General features: G+C 48.4%; 1 protein-coding gene across 1 annotated transcript in view; it reads right to left on the reverse strand.

Moving 5' to 3' along the window:
• The window catches only part of LOC147731271 (transient receptor potential cation channel subfamily M member 8-like), a 416,422-nt gene that overhangs the window by 289,773 nt on the left and 100,735 nt on the right, over window positions 1-25,914 (reverse strand). The gene's annotated exons all lie outside the window — the stretch shown is intronic.

The raw sequence follows: 25,914 nt of genomic DNA on the forward strand, positions 1-25,914 counted from the left end.
AAAAGCTTCCATCATCAGAGCAGCCTATCCATGCAGGGAAGTCAAATACCATGTGACTGAAATCAGCCACTCACAAGGCATTAGTTATCCTCAGTCAGGATCTCATGTTTTTAAACCTTTCCATGAATCAAGTCTCTTGCAGGAGCAACAATCACAACAAAATCAAGACATCAGCTTTCAAGAATCACAACAGCCTTATCAGTGCTTTGATAAAAAAATATGTCTGTGTTATGTTAAACTCTAACTATTAAACTTATTGTTAGAAATTAAAAACTTGCAGAAATTGACAGAGCTGATGGTGGGGATGGGAGACAGACAGAACAGTCTGGTGAGGCATGTTGTTAAACCTAGTTATGTCAATGATAATACATACGTATGTTCTTCTTAAGCTGCGGCTGTGTTGTGGGGATTAGATTTTGCAAAGGCAGAAAGTATTTGCTGCATCCTGTTCTGCCTTCTTTCTCAGTATCATTTGTAGATCATTGCCCTTTGTTTCTGTATTTGTCATTATGTGAGGTGTGCATGCTCCTTCATCTCAGTGTTTGATGTTTAGAGACAGTCAGAATACTGTTTTCCCCAGGTCATCACCAAAACCTCAGGGTACCTAGTCACAGTTAATCTCTTTTGACAAGATCACTCTTAAAGATTCTGAAATAATTATTTTAAAAACAGATCTAGCTCCCCATAGATGTCTGTCCTCCTCACATAATCAAACGGGCAATGAACTCTCTCAAACTAAAGATTGATTCTATATTCAATCTCTTTGTTTTAACTGGATCTGTACTCACAAATTGGGAAAAAAATATTGGTGCTTCCTGTGTTGAAAAAAAGCTAATTTGAATTAATTAAATCCAAGCAACTATAGACACCCTTATTCCGAATTTTGGGAAGATGATAGAATCTTTGGTTAATTGCCAAATTACAAAATTCATAGTGGAGAATAAATGTTTGCACCCCTCTCAGTCCAGTTTCCATGCCGCTTTCAGAATTGAATCAGCTCTCCTAGAAGTGGCAGACTTCATTAAAACCCGGCATGATCTTGGAAAAAAACGATATTAGTTATGCTGGACTTATCGGCCGCTTTAGATACAGTTTTTGCAGTGACTTTAAGAACCTGGCATAGCAGGCACCGTTTGGAGCTACATAAAATCCCTCCTCTCGGGAAGGAAGCAAGCAGTTATACATCCCTTTATATGTCAGAATTTAAAGAGGTTAATTTATTTATGTATTCATTTATTAAAGGGATTTGTAGAGTACATGGCTGCCCGAGGGCTTGCTGGCTCTAAGGAGAATTATTGCAGTGAAGAGCTGAGCCACCGCAGGGGAAATATTCAGGTTTTCAGATATTTTCTGATAGAGGTTTTGTTGGATGCAGCTCGGATTTCAAGTGGGAGGGCATTCCACAACTTGGGTACCAGATGGACGAAAGATCTGGACCCCATCTAGCCCTTTTAATTCTGGTTGTCTTAAGGAGCTGTTGTTGGGAGGATCAGAGGTGTCTAGTTGGGGTGAACCTAGATATCAGATACCTCAGCTTTTCAGACCCAGTGTTATTAATGGCTCTGCGACCTATGAAGAGGGTTTTAAACTTGACTCTGGCTCCGATATGCAACTAGTGCAGCTGTTTAAGTGGTTTCTTTGCAGAGATACGTTGTTTTGTTTAACAGGAGTCTAGCTGCCGCGTTCTGTACCACTTGGAGTCTCTTCATAACATACTTTGGTGAGCCCAGATACAGTGTGTTGCCATAGTCCAGTCGTGAGATAAGGAGGTACTGAATCACTGTTTTCTTCAGGTGCTCAGGATCCACAGCAATGATTTTCCTTAGCATTTTAAGAAGGGTGAAACATGCCCCTGAAAGCTTTGTGCATTGGCAATCCAGGGAGAGGGTATCCTCCAGCCAGATTCTAAGTTTTTTTATGGCTGGTATGGGCATAGGTGGATTTCCCATACAGTTGGGCCAGTGTGTCAGGGGTGAGTGGATGTCCAGGTTTCGCAGCAGCATGAGCTCTGTTTTCCCACCATTCAGCATCAGACAGCTGTTAGACATCGAGGTGACCACTTTCTCCAGACAAGCAAGCAGCTGATAATTGCTAGGGTCGGAGCCATTGGTGAAAAACACAACTAGCTGGGTGTCATCAAGATAAGACTCCACTGATATTCCAAATTCCTGCACCACCTCGGCCAACTGTCAAACATAGATATTAAATAAGGTTGGGCTAAGGGACGATACCTGCGGGACACCACAAGTAATAGGGAGGTGTTCTGAGACACAGTCTCCTACCATCACTTGGAGTTCTGTTCTCCAGGAAAGAGGCAAGCCAATCCAAAGATTTACCCTGAATGCCAACTTCCCCTAATCTCCATTTTAGGATGGTATGATTGACGGTGTCAAAGGCGACTCTGAGGTCCAGCAGGAGGATGGTTGCTGACCCACCCTCATCGAGTATCGACTTTAGCTCCTCGGTGACCATCAGTAGTGCCGACTCAGTGCTGTGTGTGGCTCAAAAGCCTATCTGGGTGGGCGGAAATAGCCTGACAAAAAACTTTTTTGAGTTTGAGGGCACCCTCTACCTGCAGACCCACGGGACCTTGATGGCAGTACTTTTGCCCCGAGCCTGGCTGGCATGTATGTGGGTACATGTGAGAGAACTGTGATCTACCACCCTCAATGCCCATGGTCGGACAACATTAGACTGTGGCGTCGGTATATAGACGATGTCCTGGTGATCTGGAAGGGAGATGCAGAATAGGTCACCCAGTTCCTTGACTGGCTCAACAACAGGAACCCCCTGCTCCATTTCACATCCACACTAACTGAGACTGGGTTACCTTTTTTGGATCTAGTGATTTAACCCAAGGGAGGTAAACTTTACACCAAGGTCTACCACAAACCGACTGATAAGAACTCAACTTTCCACCCTAAATCTCTAAGGGACAACCTACCTATGGGACAATTCTTTAGAATAAGGTGGAACTGTACTGAGTTAACCACTTTCAAGGGAGAGGCCGCACTCCTCACGGGGAAGCCAAAGGGGCTATCCTGAGCACACGATTGCTAGAGCTCAGAAAAGAGCTATAAACGCTAATAGGGAGAACCTTTTGTAAAAGACCAGAAGAGCACCAACAGGAAAACCAGTGTGTGTCACTACTTTCAATAAGGTCTCTCATCAAATCATGCAAGCAGTACTGAAACACTGGCGCATACTTAATTTCAATGGTATGAACGTGGAAAAGCCTCTATTCTCCTTTAAGATGAGCGCAAATCTAAAAGACATCTTTGTGCACACCAGACCAGCTATACCTCAACAAAGGAGGATGGGAACACAGTGGGGACTTCCTCCTCTTCCAGGGCACTCGCGATGTGTGTCATGCAGTGTATGTCACCTCACAAACAACTCAAAGACAATAGATGTGGGCCTTACCTATCCTTGGGAACAGAGGTCACAGACTAACTGCAACTCCAATTTCATGATCTACCTGATTACATGTCCCTGTCACAAACAATGCGTGGGCATGACCAGTAGGAAGGTAAAGGCACATATTATGGAGCACTGCACCACAAAAAGGTGTTTAAAATCCAACACAAAGCTCACAGCCCAATACTTAGAGAAACAACACACCATCGACGATTTGACCTGAGAAACTCAGTTTGAACCCAGCGGCAGGAGTGAGAACAAGAGCACTCCTCCTGAGAGAGCAGAAGTGGGTATATCATTTGAAAGGTCACCTGGTGGGTCTCAACGATGATATCCCATGGCATACCCTGAATAGGTAGATGTCTACCCCACACATAGACACTGGAGATATGTCGTATTAACGTTAGTCCCTCCTCCACACCACATGAACCACTCAACTGTTCTCATGATAGGGAGCCCCGATAATGAAGGTGGCCTCCTGATTATGGCCTACACTGTGATCTTTAATACACAAGCACTCGAGTGGCGAGCTACCTTCTTAGTACCCCATGTGTTTTGTGACCATTCTGCATGATGAAAGCTCCTCCTCTAGGGCACTCTGAACACACATTTGGGCCAAATAAGGGCTGGGCTTGTGGTGGGGGTCGCTCGCACATGTGGTAGTAGCGCTGCGGTGTTAATAAACATGCAGGACACCTTTCTCTGCTTTCTGCGTAGCTCCGACTAACTTGCCGGCCACGCCCCCTTTATTTATCTAGCTGGCACGTGACGACACGTGCCAGCGCTAACGTGACCTCTCCGGCGCGGGTAGACTGCACCGCTACCTCGCGCCGGAGAACATTACATTCCTTCTAACCTTTATTAAACACACAAACATTACAAAACAAAAATGATCATTTGGATCTGTTACCAGTCACTATAATTCCAGTCCCCGTATCATCACACCATGAAGTCAGCTAGCCGGGAGGATGGAGCCGGGTTCCTCTCAGTCCATACCTGGAGTGTTCTCCCCGCGAAGATGGCAGTGATGGGGTCATTCCTTGAGAGACTTCATTCTCCAGGGATCTCGCCGGAGAGCTCGGCAGACTCCCTGCTGGCATTGCCAGTAGTGGCAGAGTGTCTTGGTCTAGCATGTTCTCATTCTCAGTGGGAGGCATTCTTTGTCCTTCTGGGCCCTCTTCTGCCACCGGCTGACCTGGCCTGGTCTCCCGGTAGTCTGGTGCCGGCAGTTCTGGAGTTCCGGCATGCACCTTCTTGAAGAAAGAGATGTTGCGAGTGACTACTTCTGTTCCTCTTATTGCTGTTACCATGGTGCCCGTTCCGCGGATGACTGTCCAAGGTTTATGTTCAAATGCAAGCCGGAATTTGCTCATAGGGTATCTCTCCTTGATGACAGACTGCCGGACCCGTCGCCGGGCGCTGGCCTGGTTATTGGAGTTGGTCCAATTGGCTAGAGTCTTTCCAGTATTGATCGGAGACGGGGTCCAGCTTGGGTGAAGCTGGATGGTGTCTACCACTGCACGTCCCATGGTCGCCGGTCCCGGGGCTGCCTCGGTTGTGAGATGGGGCATCAGACGGTATTCCCGCAGGAAACTGTATATGGCCCTCTCCAGTGGGGACCCGTCGGCATGCGCTATGCGTATTGTTTTAGTGAGATTACGCATGAACCTCTCTACCTCCCCATTAGCTTGAGGCCAGCGCGTGGTCACCTTCCGGTGCTTAATTCCCCAGGTCTTTAGGTAGTCTGCGAATTTTTGTCCATGGAAGGGTGGACCGTTATCTGTCTTCACCACTTCGAATATTCCGTGGGTAGCAATAGTCTTCTCGAACTTGGTGATAACTTCCGTGGCTGTCTGACTCCCCACAATTTCAACCTCTGGGTTCTTTGTGAAATCGGCGATGATTACCAGTGCATAGCGTCCATCTGGGAGGTGTCCAAAATCCACGCTCACGCACTCCCATGGCCATTGGGGGTTGTCTTCTGTGATGACGGGATGAGGGCGATCTGGTTGTCCCGCCGCTTGGCACCATGTGCATGTTCTGACGGTCTGTTCCACCAGCGTGTCCATTTCTGGGAACCACACCTTAGCTCTCAGCCGGCTCTTGGTCTTTACCATGCTTTGATGTCCCCAGTGTGCGAGATCTACTGCTTGCTGAGTCAGGCTCAATGGCATCAACAGTCGTGGCCCTCGGAGCAGACAGCCCGAGCTGTCGACGGAAAGTTCCTCTTTGACCCGCACCATTGATTCCAACACGGTCTTTGCTTGCGGCGTCCGTCTGACCATGGTGGACTGGACGGGGCGCCAGTCATTCGTTTGGACCGTGTTGATGGTCAGTTGTAGGCATTCATCATTCTGGGTGGCTTCGACTATAGCCTCAAGGCTGATAGGCAGAGGTCAGGATCTTTCCAACACAAGCCTGACATACTCCTCAGTGTCTTCTGCATCTTCTTCTTCTGCTTTGGTGGCCGCTCGGGGATGCCTTGAGAGGTAGTCCGCTGGATTGGATGAGCCTGGTTTGTACTCAACCCGATAGTCATATCCCTGCAGTTGAAGGATCCATTTTTCAATCCTCGGTGAAGGCTTGGACGCTGACCCTTGAAACAGGGGAATGAGGGGTTTGTGGTCTGTGGATACCGTGAATGGATGGCCGTATACATAGACGTGGAAGTGCCGACAGGCCCAGTGGATGGCGATCGCTTCTCGCTCTATTTGCGAGTACCTCTGTTCCGTGTCCGTCAGTGAACGGCTTGCATACGCTATCGGGGCCCATTCACCATTTCCTTGCAATTGTGTGAGCATAGCTCCGAGCCCATACGGGCTGGCGTCCACTGTGACGTTGGTGCATCTGGTCGGGTTGAAGTATGACAGTGTTGTGTGGGCTGATAGGGCTGATTTGGTAGACTTGTAGGCCTATTCCTGTTCCGGGCCCCACTGCCAAGTGGTGGAGGATTTCGTCTGCTCCCTGAGGGGTTTTGTGAGGTTAGATAGGTCGGGTACGAAACATCCGCAAAAGTTCACCATTCCCAGGAAACTCCTTATTTCAGAGATATTAGATGGTGCAGGGGCCTCTTGTACATCTCGCACTTTGTCTGGATCTAGGGCCACTCCTTGGTCCGAGAAGGTGTAGCCAAAGAAGCTGATCTTGTTCTTCAAGAATTGGCACTTCTCTCTGTGTAGGGTCAGTCTGGATTCTTTGATCCTTTGGAGGACTCCCCACAGTCTCTTATGGTGGTCTTCCATTGATGACACGTAGATGAGTAGATCATCACTTACATTCAGAACCCTTGGGAGTCCGCTCAGGACTTCACGGATAGTGTTTTGAAACACCTCTGCTGCACTTGAGATTCCGAAATTGAGGCGTCGTATCTCCTGAGACCGACGTGTGAAGAGAAAGTGGTGATGTATCGGGAGTCCGGGTGTAGTGGTAGTTGGTGATAACCGGACCGGAGGTCCATCTTCGAGAACCACCTCGGGCCGTTCAGTTCTCCCAGTATGTCGTCGATGGTCGGGGTCAGGTGACGTTCTCTCTTCACCGCGGCGTTTGGGAGGCGCATGTTCACACAGATGCGGACTGTTTCGGTTTCCGTGCCACTACGATCGGGGACACCCACGGGGTGTGTCCGCTGACCTTTTCAATGATACCTTGCTTCTCCAGTGCCTCTAATTCTTCCTCAACCTTCTTCCGCAGGTGGAATGCAATGCGCCTGTGCCTCAGCGCCACCGGATGGACTGATGGGTCGATATGAAGGGAGACTTCCTTCCCTTTCAGGCATCCAATACCTTTGAAGACGTCTTCGAACTCCTCCATAATGGTCTCTAGCTCTTCTTCCTGTACCGCCCTGGCGAAGGATATTAGCTATCGCCCTTCAGCTGATTGTCCACTTATTAGCATCCCGCTGCCTTCCTTTGTCACGTACACTGTAGTGGGGATCTTAAGATCTTGGTCTTGTAGTTCAGTCTTGAAGCATCCCATGAGTGGGATGGGTGTCTTCTGGCCGTACGCAAATACTCTGATCCTTGCCTCACATAGGGGTGGGCGTGTACTTAGTTGGTGATATAGATTGGCGGCCATTAGTTCAATTAAGGCCCCTGTGTCAATAGTGGCTCTCACCTCCTGATGGTGGACTTTGATTCTGCACTTTGGAAGTCGCCATCTCTTCCGTCATGGCTGATCAACTGCAAACACATAGTGGACCGGGTAGTCACCCACGTCGTCATCCATGTCTTCACTGTCTCGTTCTTCAGCTACAGTCTGTGCTGCTTCCTTTTTTGATTTTGCAGATCGGTATACTGCTGCGAAGTGGTTCATCCACCCACACGCACTGCACTTCTATCCTCTTGCCGGGCAGTCTTGCATGCGATGTGGTGGGCCTCCACAATAGCCACATTCCTTCTTCTTGTCCGGCTGTCTTCTTCCTGCGTTTTGCCGCACTTTCGGCCACACCACGTTCGCCTTCTCCGCCATGTTGACTTGTTCCATCTTGATGGGTCGGTGGAGGGCCACTTCCATGTGAGAGGCTCTGGCTTGCGACAGTTCCTTTGATCGGCTCAGGGTGAGGATGTCCGCTAGTGGTTTGCCGTCTTCCTGAAGAATGTTTACTCTGAGTTTGGACGAGTAGCACCCCTGAATTATCTGACCTCAAATTTCCTCCTGTTACTCGAGGAATCCGCACGTGCTGGCCAGCTCCTTTAACCGTCCGTGGAAGGCGTCCAAGGATTCCTCCGCTTCTTACTTGGCCTGGCGAAAAATGAATCTCTTGTAGTCTCTGCTCGCCATCGGCTCGAAGTGCGCGTTTAGGGCAGTGAGAAGATTAAGATATGTTTTGGGTTAAGCATGGGCGGAAAATCCGTTTCGCTCGCGGATTTTGCGGATTTTCGGTAAATTCGCAATCCGCGAGATTCGTGAATCTCCCGCAAAATCCGCAAATCCGTGAGCAGCGGCTTTTGCTCGCACTGTTCGCACTGTTCGCGTGAGTTCGCGCCCCGCGAATAAGTGCAAAATTGCAGAAATACGATTTTAGCAAAACTGAAAGTAACTACTTACCAGGTTCAAAAGTTCAGGCTCATCATTAGTAGCCATTTCCTGTAGTGCTTCCTGAGGGGCCCCTCCAGAGTTCAGTTGCCAGTTGAAACTATTATGTGACCCTGCTCTGAACCTCAGAATAGTTACACATATGCCACAAAGGTCCTGAATTACAGCTAAGGGAGACAAGCAGGAGCCAGGCTGGAAGTTCAAATCCATTAATCAGCCCCTAATGCATTATTGTCAGTTGGGGCAGGGCAGGTGTTGTAACTAATTTTGCAACAATGAAAGCACTTAGCAAGTGCAAAAGATCACTAATCAGGAAGCACTAAGGAAGCAGGTGCCAGCTAAAAAAATATTCGGTGACACATTAATCAGCCCCAAATTAATTCAGGTCACTTGAGGCAGGGAAGGTGTGCTTGCGTTGCCACAATAATGTACACTGACTGGACAACCAGAGGGTGCTGTGATGAAACAGAGGGTGGCATGGGTGGGCCAGAGGGTGGCATGAGTAGTCAGAGAGTGGCAGTGGTGACAGAGAGTGGCAGTGATGAAGAAGAGTGTCCCAAACAGGCTGGACACGTAGAAACAACAAGTTCGCGAAACTTGCGACCCGACAGGTAAGTTCGCAATTTGCGACATTGTAAAAAACCCTCGCGAACTGGCAGAAACCCGCGCAAACACACAAAAAAAAAAATCCGCAAATTCGCGAGAATTCGCGGATTTTGCGGATTGCGAGTTCGCAAATCCGCAAAATTCGCGAACGCGAGATTCGCAAAATTCGCCCATGCTTATTTTGGGTGTGGCTTCTACTGGTTTTGTAGATGCGGTGGATGTCTTTACCTCCGAGTTGGAGGAGTAGGGCTCTGCGCCTTTCCCGGGCTATGCCCGCCCCTTCAATGTAGATCTCGAGGCGATTGGTCCAGTCTCTCCATTGCGGAGCAAGGGAGGAGGGTGCTCCATTCACTACAAAAGGCTCAATGGCGGGGATCAACGCCATCTTGGCGCAAACGCAGTTACACCTCGCGGCACGTGCACTGCTAACCTCCTGCGCGCGTTCGCAGCCGCCTGGCCGAGGGTGACGGTGATGTTGTCCGTAACTTCTCCTGTGGCCTGTATGCCCTCAGCCTCCACGTGGTTTATCTCCACTCTCTTCTCCTTCTCCTGACCTTTCTCTTCCAACAGGGTGCCAGGGCACACTCAAGTGTGGGCTCCTCCGGGTGTGTAGTAAAGGCCTACCTCGCATGTAAGGCAGTTTCAGGGGCGTCAGGGGCTGCCACAGACACAGCAGACTCGCCCTGGGGCACCCAGTAGGCCAGCAAAAGGCCCACACACACTCCGTGGGCCTAGAGCCCCGATCAAAGGCACAGGGAAAGCCTTAATCACCAACCAATTAAGGTGATTACCCAGCACCACATGGGGTTGTTTCTGCCCCTCGTCACCAGTGTGGTGGGGGTGTGGGGGCCGCTCGCGCACGTGGTAGTAGTGCTGCGGCGTTAATAAACATGCAGGACACCTTTCTCTGCTTTCTGAGAAGCTCCGACTAACTTGCCGGCCACGCCCCTTTTATTTATCTAGCTGGCGCGTGACGACATGCGCCAGCGCTAACCTGACCTCTCCGGCGCGGGTAGACTGCACCATTACCTCGCGCCGGAGAACATTACAGGGCTCACCCTTGTTATGGGCAATAGGCAGACCGTTTTTTCTGACAAATAATTGTGGATATGGACTAACAAGGTCTCCCACAAGTGCGATAGGCAGACTGTTTTGCTAACAAATAATTGTGGAAGTTGAGTAACTAGGTCTCTCACAAGTGTGTAGGAAGCAAGGACCATTGCGCAATCTGTTATGGGATAAGTATTTCACTGAAAATGAGACCGGCTCATATTGTCATATGTAACTGGGAGCACGGGTGTGGAACAATGGTTTTCCATCAGTGAGCATGCAAGCAAGACTCCTCTCCGCTGTGCTGTGTTGAGCGCATTCAATGTTGTGGATTCAATGCTGCGGATTACACAACACTCGCGCATTTCCACATCTACAATATCTACGGGAACAGGTTCTGGGTGCACTGCTTACACGTGAACCAACTTTTGTCTCCATGGCAAAAGGATGCTCAGGGCCCACCGTCTGCACCGTAGGCTGCGCTTGCATCATCTTGACGTCCACGTGACCGGAAATGCATTAGGCGAGCTGGGATCCATGCAAGTATATGAAGCCTCCGTTTACCACTCTCCTGCAAATCTACATGGCGAGAGCTGACGAGCTGTCAAGACGAGTAGTAACCACCTTGAGGCAGTAAGGAGTCGGGGGCACTTTTATACACGGGCCGTGAAGGGGAGAGTTACTGGCGCTTGGGCACTAAGGGGATTTTCCCCGTTCTCTCCTCATTTTTGTACATGGGTGTATTTTCAGAATTGCGAGTCCACACCAACCACAATTTTTATCATGCTGTAGCAGATACTTCTAGTGTAATAATGCTCAACACAGATCACTATGGTTACTCGTATCATTTAGAATGTATCACTATGCTGTTACTATACCCTGAGTGACACTGGCGTTTTTCAACTACTATATGAGAATACAACTTTTGAGCGTGGTATCAATACAGTATGATATGAATACGATTAACCACGACGATGTTGTTCTCTTTCTTTTTAACTTTCTCCCCCAGAGTGTGACTACAGGGGGTCTCTCCTTGTCTCTTGCCAGTTTTAGCATTGTTTAAGGGTAAACTCGGTAAGTGACATGTCACTATGTGTCTTTGTGTTTGAATGGATAGATTCGTACTATGGTGCACACGCCTCTTTGATCTACGCCTACTCCTTGGGTAGGTCAAGTAATGTGTTTATGAGCAATATAGCTTGATTCCTAAATATAGGAGTGCAATCTGGGTATGCGACCCTGTATTGTGGTCAGTGCACAGGTCCTAAAAAAAGAAGTGGGGGGACGCTGACACCGGAAGTGATGTCACAACAGGAAGTGACGCCACAAAAGGTGGCGAGCTCTCCGTCCCAGAGAGGCCAAAGAGTGAAGTCCAGCTGTTTGGCAGGGGGGACGGCGTCCACCTGGTGAAATAAGTGGGGGGATGCCGTCCACCCGCGTGGTACCCCGACTCGTGCCCTGATTGTGGTGGATTGATGTTTCATTATGTCACTGTAATACACAGAACTACGAGGGAGAACCGCTTTTGGGTGACCCGTTGTTTCTTTATTTTTTTGTGCCCATTTTCCTATTTAGCACATCACCAGACTACTCTCTTGGGGATACATCGGTGCCAGAACAACTGGTTCTGACACCCCCTCATCTCAGATAACGAGGTGAGAGATAGATTTATACATACTCTGGGACCGGTAGAGTCCTGAAGAAGGCGTGAATCAGAACGAGGGGCACAAACTAACGACTGAAACATGTCGACGATCTGGCAGTAAGAAGGGGTGTAAGGAGCACATAATATCTCCCAATCACCACCATCCTTCACATTTTTTATCCTTGCCGGAGGGTCCAGGAATAAAGTATAGGCACAGCAATACCTCCCAGCTAGTTTTAATCTACACTGCACTTTCACTTCCGGTGATCCAGTTACTTTAAAAATCCATTGTTTCTGTTTTTGTGTTGTTTTTTGTCTTCCCCTACCCTATTGCTCCACTCAAGGCATTGGCTGAGCAGGGGTGTTTTGAAGCAGCCCCATAATGAAGCATGTCACACAACTGTGTGAGTGAGGGCAGTATTGAGACACACACCATGTGCCAACATATATATGCAGATATTTTTCCACTCCCTACTCCTTCAGGTGTTTAAAAGTACTGTCTGGGGGTCCGGAGTAGGAGAGTCCATTACCCTCACCCCTCCTTTTCTGTGTGAATAATGGGATGGAGGATGCCATTGGTCTCCAAGAAGTTGGTCAGAGAAAGATTAACATGCTTCTCCAAAAGTTTACCCAGGTACGGCAAGAGGGTGATGGGACGGAGGTTGTTATAAATGGTAGGGTCGAGATTGGGTTTCTTTTGTAGAGGCTTAAAGATTGTGTGCTTCCACGATTTGGGGACTAGGGCTGAATCTAGGGAGAGATTGAGTAGTTCAGTCACCGATGGTAAGAGGATCTCTGTAATATCTGCAGCAGTCTAGTCTCTGCACGCACACACGCATCCCCACATCCGCAGGTCAGGCGTGGCCTGCGGGGTTGAATAAAAGGATGACGTCCGCTCGGGGGCGTCACTTCCGACTGTTATCCTGTGACGGTGTGGTTCACTCGCCGCTGCGCGACCTGCCCCTGCGCTTCACCCTGGGCTTGAGTGAGGCCCAAGTCACCCCACAGCGTGGTGCACAACACTCTCCAGAGCATCCGCTAGAAGATGTGGGGCTGCTGGGTCCATCAGAGAGCCGAATTTGGTAGCCGTGATTAGATGTCGGACATTTTCTTTCTCCAATCTGGGGAAATGAGCTAATAAAGAGCTTAAGGGTATCTTGCTCATTTTAGCTGTAGCATGTTCCCTGTTTTTCAGTAAATGATCGTATATTTCTGTCACCTTGTTAGAGAAATTGCTGCACTGTTGTTGCATCTCTTAACAGATGTGGGGGGCATTGGTATTTTCGTGCGGGTTGGTCAAAGTTTTGACTACTTTAAACAGCTCTTTGGGAGACTTTGCTGCCCGAGCTATTTTGCTGACATGACCTGTCATGATCCTCACCAGTTGGTGCCACTAGTAACAGTGAATCTATGCAAATGCAGGCCTGTATTTATATGCTGTCTTTATTTATACTTCTGCATGCTCATTTTCTCCCGTTATTTATGATCGTGTCACACTATTGCTGGATGTTGTATATACTTTATTTCTGTTTTATGTTTGTTTGCCATTATCTCGTCACCAGCTTCCTTAGGGTTCCATGTGGGTTTGGACGCTCAATTATATGCCTCTTGCACGTAGGACTTGCATGCATGACTTTGCCAAGGATTGTTTGCCAAGGTTTGGTGTCCTGCACGTGACATTCCAATTTGGACTATGCACGCCACCGTACGTTACGTCAGCCTTTAAATAGCAGCCCCTCTCCCGCTCTTGCGGATTTATTCCTCAGTTTGCGGTGTCTAGCTCTGCGCTCTTCAGACTCCCGACAAAGTTCCAGTTTTCCGCATTTCCTTGATCGGTAGTAGTGGAGGAGTGTTCATTCAGTTCCCAGGTTGGTTCGTTCCTCTACGCCTTGCCAAAAGACCACGTAGGAGACTTCCAACATTCTTTTTGCATTTTGATTTTCAGCGCTCAAGTGCGTATTTTGCTGAAGACGCACGTGGCTTTGACGAAGTGCTCTTCTAAGGTGTAAACGATTTTGGAGCTCCTACTATTCAGTATAAAGATAGTGGGTTAGTTATGAGTGGGGAATCTTTAGATGAAGCGCATTTAATGTTTATTTTGAAACACTCGAGTTACATTCTTTTGTTTTAACTGTAGGATATAAACGTCATGGTAATTTACATAACTGAACCAATGTGAAAGAAATATGTTTATGGACAAAGACAACCAAAGACGATTAACCCTTTGGGCGCGGCCACGATTCTGTGCCTGTGCGGCCGTTTTAAAGAGTGGGCGGGTTCATGCGGCCCCCAGCCGTCATCAGCACACGAGCACCGTGATGCTTGGCGGCTGGGGGCCGTCATCAGCATGGAAGTGGTTAAGGAACTTTTGAATCAAGACTTATAATGTTTGGTGAAAAACCCACCGAAGGAACCACAGACTATATTTGAATTATAAATCCAAAATTACAAGGTGTAGAGCGGCTTTTGACACCTGCTTGAACGAACTAGCATCCCCTAAGAGTATTCTATCCTCATTCCAAGAAGTAGCAGCTGCGGTACGGGATATAATGTTCAAACAACGTGCCAAAAAGATTGCCCCCCAGCGGTGGTTTGATGTAAACTGCATTCGTGCACACTCTTAAGTTAAAACAGAAGTTGCATAACACCCCAAGGAATAACATCAAAATTAGACAGACTCGAAAGAACTATAAATCAGCCCTTCTAGAGAGGAAGAACGCTCTTAGAAAAGAGGCCTGGGAGATGCTTACTTCGGCAGCACAATCAAAAGACAGTGCCGCCTTTTGGAAAGTGGTTAAAACACCATTCCTGACACCGGCTGGGGGTCCATCTGTAGAAATAGCTATAACAGAGGGTCAATGGGTCGAACATTTTTCTATGATTTATAGTGGTCAATGTACCATTATTGGCCAAGATAGTGACAATTCAGGAGTTACCAACCAGTCACTGGATTTACACTTCAGTATCGATGAAGTAAGTAGGGCACTTTCCCTAGGCGCAGGTGGGAAAGCTTCAGGTCCCGATGGGATCCCCGTGGACTTGTATAAGTCCAATGTCAACTTGTTGGTGCCTATGATCACTCAAATAATTAATGCAAGCTGTGAGGTTGGCTTCCCACCCACCTGGGTGGAATCCAACATCGTCCCAATATAAAAAGGGTGATCGCCAGGATCCCACCTACTACAGGCCCATTTCTTTACAAGACTCCATGGCTAAGGTCGTAGGACGCATTATCTTGGGAACGCCTACAACTTTAGGCAGAGGAAAACCAAATTTTATCCGATATCCAATATGGTTTTCGAGAAGGACTGGGTACCGTGGAGCAGAGTTAAAACGTAGCAATACTCATGAGGAAGTACACCAGGGCCAAAAGGGGAAATTTGTACCTAGTCTTTGTTGACCTCACGGCTGCTTTTGACTGCGAGAGGCACTCAAAGCTCTGGGAAATGTTAGCGTTGCTGGGGGTTGATGGAAATATTAATTTTATTTGCCGTCTCTATAATGGAGCAAAATCCCGCGTGTGATTTGGTTTGGGAGGTGACAGTACTGCATCTTTCCCTATCGGAAGGGGGGTTAGGCAAGGCTGTGTCCTAGCCCACTTCCTCTTTAACCTTTATATCAATGGGTTAGGAAAGGCCCTGCTCAAAGTTTCCCAAGATTTCCCGCTAATAGGTAAGTGCCCCATCCCAGCATTATTATATGTGGACGATGCTGTGATTATGTCCCTGTGATTGTTATACCACAATCGAAATAAAGCTTTGTTCTGATTCTGAATTATAAACTAAATATGAAAGTACAACAAAAGCACAGAGTCATTGTTTGGAAGTATGGCATTTTATTTTACAGGTAAAAGATTGTTTAACTTTCATTGCATATAATTATCATTCCTAACCACAAAGGGAACTAGAATTCACCTTTCGTGTCATCTTTGTTCCAGATCTCCCTCCCCACAGTACCCTCCCTAATTCCATTCCCCTCGTCTGGCCACTTTGATCCTCTGGTGTTTTTTAAGCGCAGAGTCAAAGCTTCCGGAAGGTGGGCTACTTGAGGATACTGCTCCTGAAGAACTTGGAACCTGACATTCCAAGTTCTTGGAACCTGACATCATTTTTGGATTGGGCTGCCTTCATCTCATTGTGATAAGTTCTGATTAACAGCTTGTAATCAGACTTCAGGTAAGGGCCATCATTTTTCCTGCAGCGTCCCTCTAATTTCTTGCATTGTTTTTTCAATTCGGAGAGCTGTTCATTGTTCCATGGAGTAATTTTGGAGTGAGATTTACTGTTAAGAGTTCTTTTTGGAGCACAGATGTCGGCTGATTGGGTGATCCAGTTTTCCCACTTCTAATGTTGCTCGTCTATATTTCCGGAAAGGATAGGGGAATTGTCATTCAGGGCTGCCTGCCACGTTTTACTGTCCAGTTTGGACCATCTCCTAGTGGGCATGGTTTGTACTAAGGTTTTTTCCGGTTGCAGAGGTTTAGGTAAGCTGAACATGATTAAAGAGTGGTCTGACCAAGGTACTGGGATAGGTTTAGAGACTATGATCTGCGGGTCGTTAGAGAAAATGAGGTCCAATATATGCCCTTTCTCGTGGGTAGGAGATGTTACGAGTTGGGTTAATTGTGATGCTTCAATGTCACCCTGCAGTCGGCTGATGTGGGGGGAATTGTGTTTATCAAAGTGTAGATTGAAGTCTCCAAGAATTGCCAGTTGAGCCTTTTCCATCGTGAGGCTGGATATAGAGTCAGGTAGTGCCTCTAAAAATCTACTGCTAGTGCCTGGGGGCCTGTAGATAAGTATTCCTGAGAATGTGCAAGTAGGAGATAAAGCTATGCATAACTGGGTGCATTAACAATCAGGAAGAGAGAATTGAGATGTCGTGCATTTGAATTAATCTTTTAAAATGATAGCAATGCTGCAACCGATTCTGTCAGGTCGGTCTAGCCTGTGTAGCTGGTATCCATGGGGACGGTCGAGATGGATATCTGGGCCTGAGCTAACATTGAGCCAAGTTTCAGTTACGAACAGTATATCTAGGGGCTCTTCCTCTGGCATGATTCTAATGTCTGATATGTGTTTTGGGGTAGAGCAAGCATTGATCAATCCCATCTTCCAAGTATCCTCTTTAGGGGTATTTGATCAGACCTGTCTTGTCAGGTTGGTCAGCAGTGCCTAATTGGTTTCCAATGCTCAGGACCGGAACCTAATTGTCAACACCACACATAGAACAGTCTACCACATGATGGCGCTGCTCATCTAATTTAGAGATGTGCAGAATAACAGTTGTTTAGCAATACAATATACATTTAAATTGCTAATACCTGCCTCCTCAGCCATTCCATTAGCTTTGGGGACCTGGAATAATCTGAAATGTCGCATTTACATGCAAGAGAGATGGTTAGTAGTGGTTTTGGCAGCGATGGCAAGTGCAGTGGTTGGTGTAAGCTGCAGAGGCCTCCTGGTCAGAGCCCTGGCACTTAATATTTTACAAATTAACCCCTTGGGCGAGGCCGCGATTCTGCGCCTGTGCGGCCGTTTTGAAGAGTGGGCGGGTTCATGACGGCCCCCAGCCGTCATCAGCAAACGCCTACCGTGATGCATGACAGCCCCCGTCCGTCATCAGCATCAAAGGGGTTAAACATTGGGTTGGTGCATGTCCTATATCCACATAGTTGACAGGTTACCCTAGAAAAGAGTGTGCAAAGGCAGCATGTTGCGGTGGCCTGATGGCTAGTAGCTGCTTACTTGAGTAGCTATATTTACCTGTATTCAGTGGGCCAAAAGTTCTGGCTGTAGGCGCACCAGCGGCGAGTCCGCTGCGCGCCCGGCACGCAGTGGTCATTTAAAGGAGAGGTGGAGTTGGCAACTAGACCGCCGACCTTCCCCTCTATTAAAACTCCATGGTGCAAGTGTCCCGCCCGCACTCTATGATCCCTGAGTAGGGAAGTACTAATTACCATGTATTAGCTGTCAAGGACAAATTCATGCAGTTTTTATATTTAAATTCAAAGATAGTACACACAGAATTAAAAGCAACAACAGTTTAACAATGAAATAGCGAGTAACTTATGCGTGAGGCAGCGCTTCAATGCTCTTACCTTTGCGCTCGGCCCACAGTGGTCATTTAAAGAAGAGGTGGAGTCTGCAACTAGTCTGCCGACCTCCAGCCTCTTTTACAACTCTATGGTGCAAGGGTCCCACCCACACTCTATGAGCCCTCCCTGAGTAGAGAAGTGCTTATTAAGCCGTATTAGCTATTCAAGGACAAATTCATGCAGGTTTTATATTTAAATTCAAGGATAGTGTACACAGAATTAAAAGCAACAACCGTTTAAAAATGAAATAGCGAGTAACATGTGCACGAGGCAGAGCTTCACTGGCAATGCTCTTCCTGTGACGTGTTGCAGGATTTAGTCCTCAGCCCTACCCTGTTTAACATCTACATGGCCCCCAATGCCTCTGTTGCACTATTCTGGAGTTTTAACGTTGTCATATGCTGAGGATACCCAATTGGTGTTTGCCTTTAATAACTTGCATGAAACTCTTACAGCTAACCTCCAGGAATGCCTTTCAGCAGTTGCAGAATGGATGCATAAGAGCTGCCTCTTCCTGATCTCAGATAAAGCTGAGATCTTGGTGTTTAGCACATCATCCACATTTGACAAGACCAGAATCTGGCCGTTAGAGTTGGGAAAACCCACAGTGCCCACTACCATTGCAAGAAACTTGGGTGTAAAAATAGACACACACCTCATTCTCATTTAAGATACAAGTCAAAACCAATGTTGGAATCTGTTTTGCCTTACTGAAATCACTTAGAAAATTGTTTAAATTCCTACCAGAAAAGAAATGAAAGTGCATCACTCATGCCTTAATCACATCTAGACTTGATTATGTAAATGCCCTTTGACTTAGCGCCCTTCAAGAGCTGATAAACAGATTACTGCGGGTTCAGAATGACGCTGCTTGCCTTGCGTTGAACATTCCACTACAAAACTCAATTTGAAGGGGTTTGAAAACATGAAAAGACTCCATTGGCTTTCTATAAACCAAAGAATAAAATTCAAGGCACTCGTATTCTCCTTCAGTGCACCTTAACAGATGGAAGGATCTACTTTCAAAACAAGATTAACAATCATTTGCAATGCAATAGGTCTCGCATTAGGAAAGTTTGAGCTATTGGTATTGTAAATGACATTTTTTTATTTATGTTTTGTTTTCGAAAATAGCGAAATTAATAGCTTTGTCATTTACAATGCCAATAGTTATAACTTTCGCAAATGTGACACCTATAGCATTTGTAATGCAATATGTGTTGTATTTACATGACTTACATGTATTGATATTACAAATAACAATGGCTTTTAATTTTTTTAAATAATTAATACTTAAATAAAAGTTATTGTAATTTATTTATTTATTTATTTATTTTTTAAATTTGTATGGCGCTACAGCTACCCAAAAAGGGTTTATAATGGCAATAGCTTAAAGTGTTGTAAATAACTTTTGTGAAGATTATGTTCAGTGTATTATATTGTGACGAAACTCCAACAGAAGTGAAATATTAACATCTTTTTGTTACATTTGTAATAAAGCTTGAAACATTGAGAGAACATATTTGAACCAGGTGTTGTTGAATGGTTGCACAGATTGATGCTGTGGTGGCGCTGAGTGTGAGGGTGAGAGGGTGTGTGAGGGTGAGAGGGTGTGTGAGGGTGTGAAGGAGTGTGAGGGTGTGAAGGTGAGGGGTTGTGAGGGTGAGGGGTGTGTGAGGGTGAGGGGTGTGTGAGGGTGAGGGGTGTGTGAGGGTGAGGGGTGTGTGAGGGTGAGGGGGTGTGTGAGGGTGAGAGGTGTGTGAGGGTGAGAGAGAGGGTGAGGGTGTGTGAGGGTGAGAGGGTGTGTGAGGGTGAGGGTGTGTGAGGGTGGTGGGGTGTGAGGGTGTCTCTGTTTCCACTCAGCTTTGTAATCTTCACAGGGTTACTATAGACAGGTGTATTAACTTCAAAGTGCTGTGCTACATGCATAAAGCCATGACTCAATCAAGACTACGTTTTTAGGGATGCCAGCTCATCCTTATTTTCCCAACCATTTCCTAATCTCAGGCAGTCAGAACCTAGCAGAGATTCCTTGAGTCAACTTGGCCACACAAGCAGGGCTTCCTGTTGCATTTCAGGAACCCAAACTTTGGAACTCTCTTCCTCCTTTAATGAACCTTTACATCTTCTTTGAAGGGTTCGGTAAACAATTGAAAACTTGATTATTTTAATATCTGTCAGTATGTTCTGCTAGCTCTGGGAAGGCCCTTGAGGCAGCCATGCACTTTACAAATCAGATTAAAATAACATGGCATTATTGGTCCTAGCGCTAAGTACAAACCTTAGGCAGGCTGAGTTGAGAGGTGAGAACATTATACAGCAAGCAAGGCAAAGAACATGTACGTACAGACTTTGTCTGTAGATTTTTCTCGAATTACCACTGTATAGCAGCGACACACTCTAAATGTACAACATTACTCATCTGCGATAAACCAAACATCAATGCTATATGTATATTTCAGTGAAATGTATAGGTATAAATAATTTTAAAACAAAGGGGCAGAGGACATGTCTATCTTCAGAAACACAGTCATGATAAACAATGGCCCACATGCATCAACCTATTTAGGAAGTGCAAACGGTGCGAATCGCAAAATTCGGCCGTTTGCGATTCCTAAATAGGTTTCTGGGATGCATCAAGCATTTTTGGTGAAATCGCTATTTTTAGCTAATTCCAAAAATGCGATTGCTTTTAAGGAATCGCAAATTTGCGATTCCTTAAAAGCAATGCATGATTAATTTTAAAATTGTATATTCGCAAATAGGGGGTGCAAATTACCACGAGGTTGAACCTCGTGGTAATTTGCGAAAATGTGTTAAAATGCTCTAATTTGCATTTCAAAACACTGTCATGTTACAGACACTCATGTCCTTAGGACATATGTGTTTGAAACATGCACTTCAAAATACATTTCAGGGGTGCAGGGGGGGGGGTCCTTTGGACCCCCCCTGCACCCATGGAATGCATCAACATTTTGCGAATTCTAATTTGCGAATTCGCAATTCCCATTGATCCCTATGGGCCTTTTGGCCCATAGGAATCAATGGGAATTGCGAAATCGCAAATTGGAATACGCATAATATTTGCGATTCGGTAAAAATTGCGATTTTTACCGAATCGCAAATTTTATGCACTTTCAATCATGCATCCCGTTTTGCGATTCCTTATTTGCGATTCGGTAAAAATCGCAAATTAGGAATCGCAAAACTGGACTTTGATGCATGTGGGTGAATGTGTCTTAATATGCTATAAGAAAAATATTTATCAAAACACGGCTAGGGTTTGTCTTATACCCTCTCTTGAGACTTCAATAAAAGCTATTCACTAAACAACATTGACTAATTTGATGAACTATCCGTAATATAATTATCACATTTAATTATGACATACCACAGTGTACCTAGAGAGTGAGAAACCCTCCTCCCACTCCTCTGACACAGTTCTAGGGATTAGGGGGGCAGCACCCGCGCTCCTGTAGTGGTGCTCTGCAGTTGCCTAAATGGAGATTTGTTTAGCTTGCAGTATGAAATAAGTAGGCAAAGCTCACGAGAGTATTGGGTGCATCTATTTCTGTGTAGGAACTGGAAGGTAATTTACATATGTTAGGTGCGTGCGCGCACAGCTCCCTCTGCCTCTCTTACCGCGCCTCATCCTCACAGCAATAGGTCACTGGTACACACTTGTCACTTAAGCATTCGCCACCTCGAATAGGCTGAGTTTGGAACGAACACCGTCCTGTCACACACACTCCAAGAAGAACATGGTGGAGGCGTTGACACCAGAATTAGAAGCAAAACAAGTTTAGCAAACTTTGTCACATGATTCCGGAAAGCCAAGGGTGGGGCAAAAGAAAATGTTTAAGAAAGAAACTACGAGTAGCAGGTTAAGTGAACAAAGCACACTAATTATAATGTTTGAACGCATTCCCAAAGCCACCGAGCTCAAACAAGGCGTAGTTTATTGAAGCACGTATGAAGATGCATAGCACTGTTTTCATACAGCAGGCACCACTGGGCCTATGTTCTTCAACCCTGAGGATAATAAAAGCTGAGTCATCTCAAGAGAACAGAGCTGACCCGCTCACAGAAGAGGGAGTGAAGAAACGACCAGCAACATTGGGAAATCTGAAGATTGCTCAAAGAGAGAAATGTCCTAATCAGCCTCTCTGATATACAGGCATGATGCACTCGCCACTAAAGATAGAAATTGGGGAAGTTGCAGTGAAGACGCACCCTCTGTTAAACAAGTCACGTATTGACAAACTCACCGCTGCAGCCCGGCTTGGACAGGAAGCCAGGCAACCTGGGTTGGGACGGGGCGGAGCCGCAAAAAGACAGAAAGCAGACGGGAGCTTACCCCGCGCTCCTGTGCCCGTGAATCCAGCCGGAAGTTAGCGTGTGAGCTAGCAGGGCTCCCGTGCTCGTGGAGAGCCCCGCCGGCTGCCGAGAATGACCCACTGACGAGGGAGAGAGGGACAACCAGCGTGGTACGCTGTACCTTTATCAGGAAGAGCAGCGTCTGCCAGGTGATGCGGCGAGTGACGGAGCCTGTAGCAGCAGAAAGAGCCCGGTGAGTGGGGGGGGGATGTGCACGTGTGTGTCTGTGTGCGTGTGTGTGTGCGTGTGTCTGTGTGTGCGCGCGTGTGTCTGTGTGTGTGCGCGTGTGTCTGTGTGTGTGCGCATGTGTTTCCAGCATGCTGTCCACAGTCCCAATGGAGCGCTTGTTCGCTCGCGCGACCTGATCCGATTCCTGAGGCTGCGCGTGCCCATCTCCTGTCGCCCTTTTAGGGCCCTTGAAGCAAACTCGACAACTATAGGTCTCGCAGGCGACAGCGCTTTCGCGCTGTAGCAGGGGTTTTTCCTCTCTAGCTTCTAAACTTTGGAATTCTCTTCCAGGCCACCTTTGGAATATTTCCACGGAGACTAGGTTCAAAGTTCTCTTAAAGACTCATCTTTTTAACCCTTCGAAGCTAATGACGAGCTGGGCTCGTCATGGCGCTTACCTGCCGTGCGCGGATGACAAGGCCAGCTCGTCATCAGCCCCACCCTCGGGGGAAGCGCTGGCGCTCCCCCCGAGGTTCTCTGATCTTCGTTGTTTTGCTGGGGGCGGCAGCGGAAGACCTTCCGCTGCCGCCCCCCCCCCCATGGGAATCCCTGATGACGTCAGCGCGCACAGCGCGCGCTGACATCATCAGGGATTCCCAGCGCTCGGGAAGCCATCTGCTTCCTGCGCGTCTGGGGAAAAGGTAGGATTACAGTGTCTGGCGGGGGTTTGGGGCAGCGAAGAGGCATCAGGGGAGAGGAAAGAGTTTTTCCTCTCCCCTGATGTCTCTTTGCAGGGCATTTCTGCCCCACGATCGCGCACAGCGTCGCGATTGTGCGGCGGAAATGCCCCCACTAGCACCAGGGATGTAATTTTAGATTATAGGAAGCGACCCCTTGGGCAAGGGTCGCTTCCAGGCGGGCTGCGATAATGTTTTCGTTTTTCTGCCTCCCCTGGGGGCAAATCGGCCCATTTTTTCAGCCGTTTTGCCCCCAGGGGGGGCAGAAATTCCCCACTAGCACCAGGGTTGTTTTTTGGAGCCAAGATGGCGGCCATATTTTTTGTTTACGTTTTTCTGTCCCCCCTGGGGGCAAATCGGCCCGTTTCTTTTTGCCGTTTTGCCCCCAGGGGGGACAGAAAATGCCCACTAGGACCAGGGATTTTGTTTTTAGCTTTTAGGAAGCAACCCCTTGGGCAAGGGTTGCTTCCAGGTGGCCTCACACTTAACTTTTTGTTTTTCTGCCCCCCCGGGGGCAAATCGGCCTGTTTTTCGGCCGTTTTGCCCCCAGGGGGGGCAGAAATTTCCCACTAGCACCAGGGATATTTGTTGGGGCACTGTGTTTGTTTTGGGAAGCGACCCCTTGGGTAAGGGTCGCTTCCAGGTGGCCATGATTGTGTTTTTTGTTTTTCTGTCCACCCTGGGTGCAAATCAGCCCGTTTTATTTGCCTTTTTGCCCCCGGGGGGGTGGGGGGGGGGCAGAAAATACCCACTAGCACCAGGGAATTTAAATTTAGTTTTTAGGAAGCGACCCCTTGGGCAAGAAGTAGTGCTTGGCTGACGGTATGTGTGGAGTGGCACTTGGCTTGCAGTGTGCGTGGAGTGGTGTTTGGCTGGTGGTGTGTGTGGAGTGGCGCTTGGCTGGATGGTGTGCGTGGAGTGGTACTTGGCTGTCTGTGCACGGAGTGCTGCTTGGCTGGCGGTGTGTGTGGAGGTGCGCATGGCTGGATGGTGTGCGTGGAGTGGTACTTGGCTGTCTGTGCACGGAGTGGTGCTTGGCTGGCGGTGTGCGTGGAGTGGCGCTTGGCTTGCAGTGTGCGTGGAGTGGCGCTTGGCTTGCAGTGTGCGTGGAGTGGTGCTTGGCTGGCGGTGTGTGTGGAGTGGCCCTTGGCTGGTGGTGTGCGTTGAGTGGTACTTGGCTGTCTGTGCACGGAGTGGTGCTTGGCTGGCGGTGTGTGTGGAGTGGCGTTTGGCTGGATGGTGTGCACGGAGTGGTACTTTGCTGTCTGTGCACGGAGTGGTGCTTGGCTGGCGGTGTGTTTGGAGTGGTATTCGGCTGTCGGTGTGCGCTGAGTGGTGTTTGGCTGGCGGTGTGCGTGGAGGGGTACTTGGCTATCTACGCACGGAGTGGTGCTTTGCTGGCGGTGTGTGTGGAGTGGCGCTTGGCTGGTGGTGTGTGTGGAGTGGCGCTTGGCTGGTGGTGTGTGTGGAGTGGCGCTTGGCTTGCAGTGTGCGTGGAGTGGTGTTTGGCTGGCGGTGTGTGTGGAGTGGCGTTTGGCTGGTGGTGTGCATTGAGTGGTACTTGGCTGTCTGTGCACGAGTGGTGCTTGTCTGGCGGTGTGTGTAGAGTGGCGCTTGGCTGGATGGTGTGCGTGGAGTGGTACTTTGCTGTCTGTGCACGGAGTGGTGCTTGGCTGGCGGTGTGCGTGGAGCGGTGCTTGGCTGGCGGTGAGTGGCGCTTGGCTTGCGGTGTGCGTGGAGTGGCGCTTGGCTGGCGGTGTGTGTGGAGTGGTGCTTGGCTGGCGGTGTGTGTGGAGTGGTACTTGGCTGTCGGTGTGCGCTGAGTGGTGCTTGGCTGGTGGTGTGTGTGGAGTGGCGCTTGGCTGGTGGTTTGTGTGGAGTGGCGCTTGGCTGGTGGTGTGTGTGGAGTGGCGCTTGGCTGGTGGTGTGTGTGGAGTGGCGCTTGGCTTGCGGTGTGCGTGGAGTGGCGCTTGGCTTGCAGTGTGCTTGGAGTGGTGCTTGGCTGGCGGTGTGTGTGGAGTGGCGCTTGGCTGGTGGTGTGTGTTGAGTGGTACTTGGCTGTCTGTGCACGGAGTGGTGCTTGGCTGGCGGTGTGTGTGGAGTGGCGCTTGGCTGGATGGTGTGCGTGGAGTGGTACTTTGCTGTCTGTGCACGGAGTGGTGCTTGGCTGGCGGTGTGTGTGGAGTGGTACTTGGCTGTCGGTGTGTGCGCTGAGTGGTGTTTGGCTGGTGGTGTGCGTGGAGGGGTACTTGGCTATCTATGCACGGAGTGGTGCTTGGCTGGCAGTGTGTGTGGAGTGGCGCATGGCTGGATGGTGTGCGTGGAGTGGTACTTGGCTGTTTGTGCACGGAGTGGTGCTTGGCTGGCGGTGTGCGTGGAGTGGTGCTTGGCTGGCGGTGTGCGTGGAGTGGCGCTTGGCTTGCAGTGTGCGCGGAGTGGTGCTTGGCTGGCGGTGTGTGTGGAGTGGCGCTTGGCTGGTGGTGTGCGTTGAGTGGTACTTGGCTGTCTGTGCACGAAGTGGTGCTTGGCTGGCGGTGTGTGTAGAGTGGCGCTTGGCTGGATGGTGTGTGCGTGGAGTGGTACTTTGCTGTCTGTGCACAGAGTGGTGCTTGGCTGACGGTGTGTGTGGAGTGGTACTTGGCTGGCGATGTGCGCTGAGTGGTGTTTGGCTGGCGGCGTGCATGGTCTGGTGCTTGGATGGTGGTGTGGGTGGACTGGCGCTCGGCTGGCAGTGTGCGAGTACTAACTTTCTGTTGGTCACTACACACACTGCTAGTTGAGTG

This window comes from Lissotriton vulgaris, chromosome 2_1 (assembly GCF_964263255.1).
Source record: "Lissotriton vulgaris chromosome 2_1, aLisVul1.2, whole genome shotgun sequence".
Classification (NCBI taxonomy): domain Eukaryota; kingdom Metazoa; phylum Chordata; class Amphibia; order Caudata; family Salamandridae; genus Lissotriton; species Lissotriton vulgaris.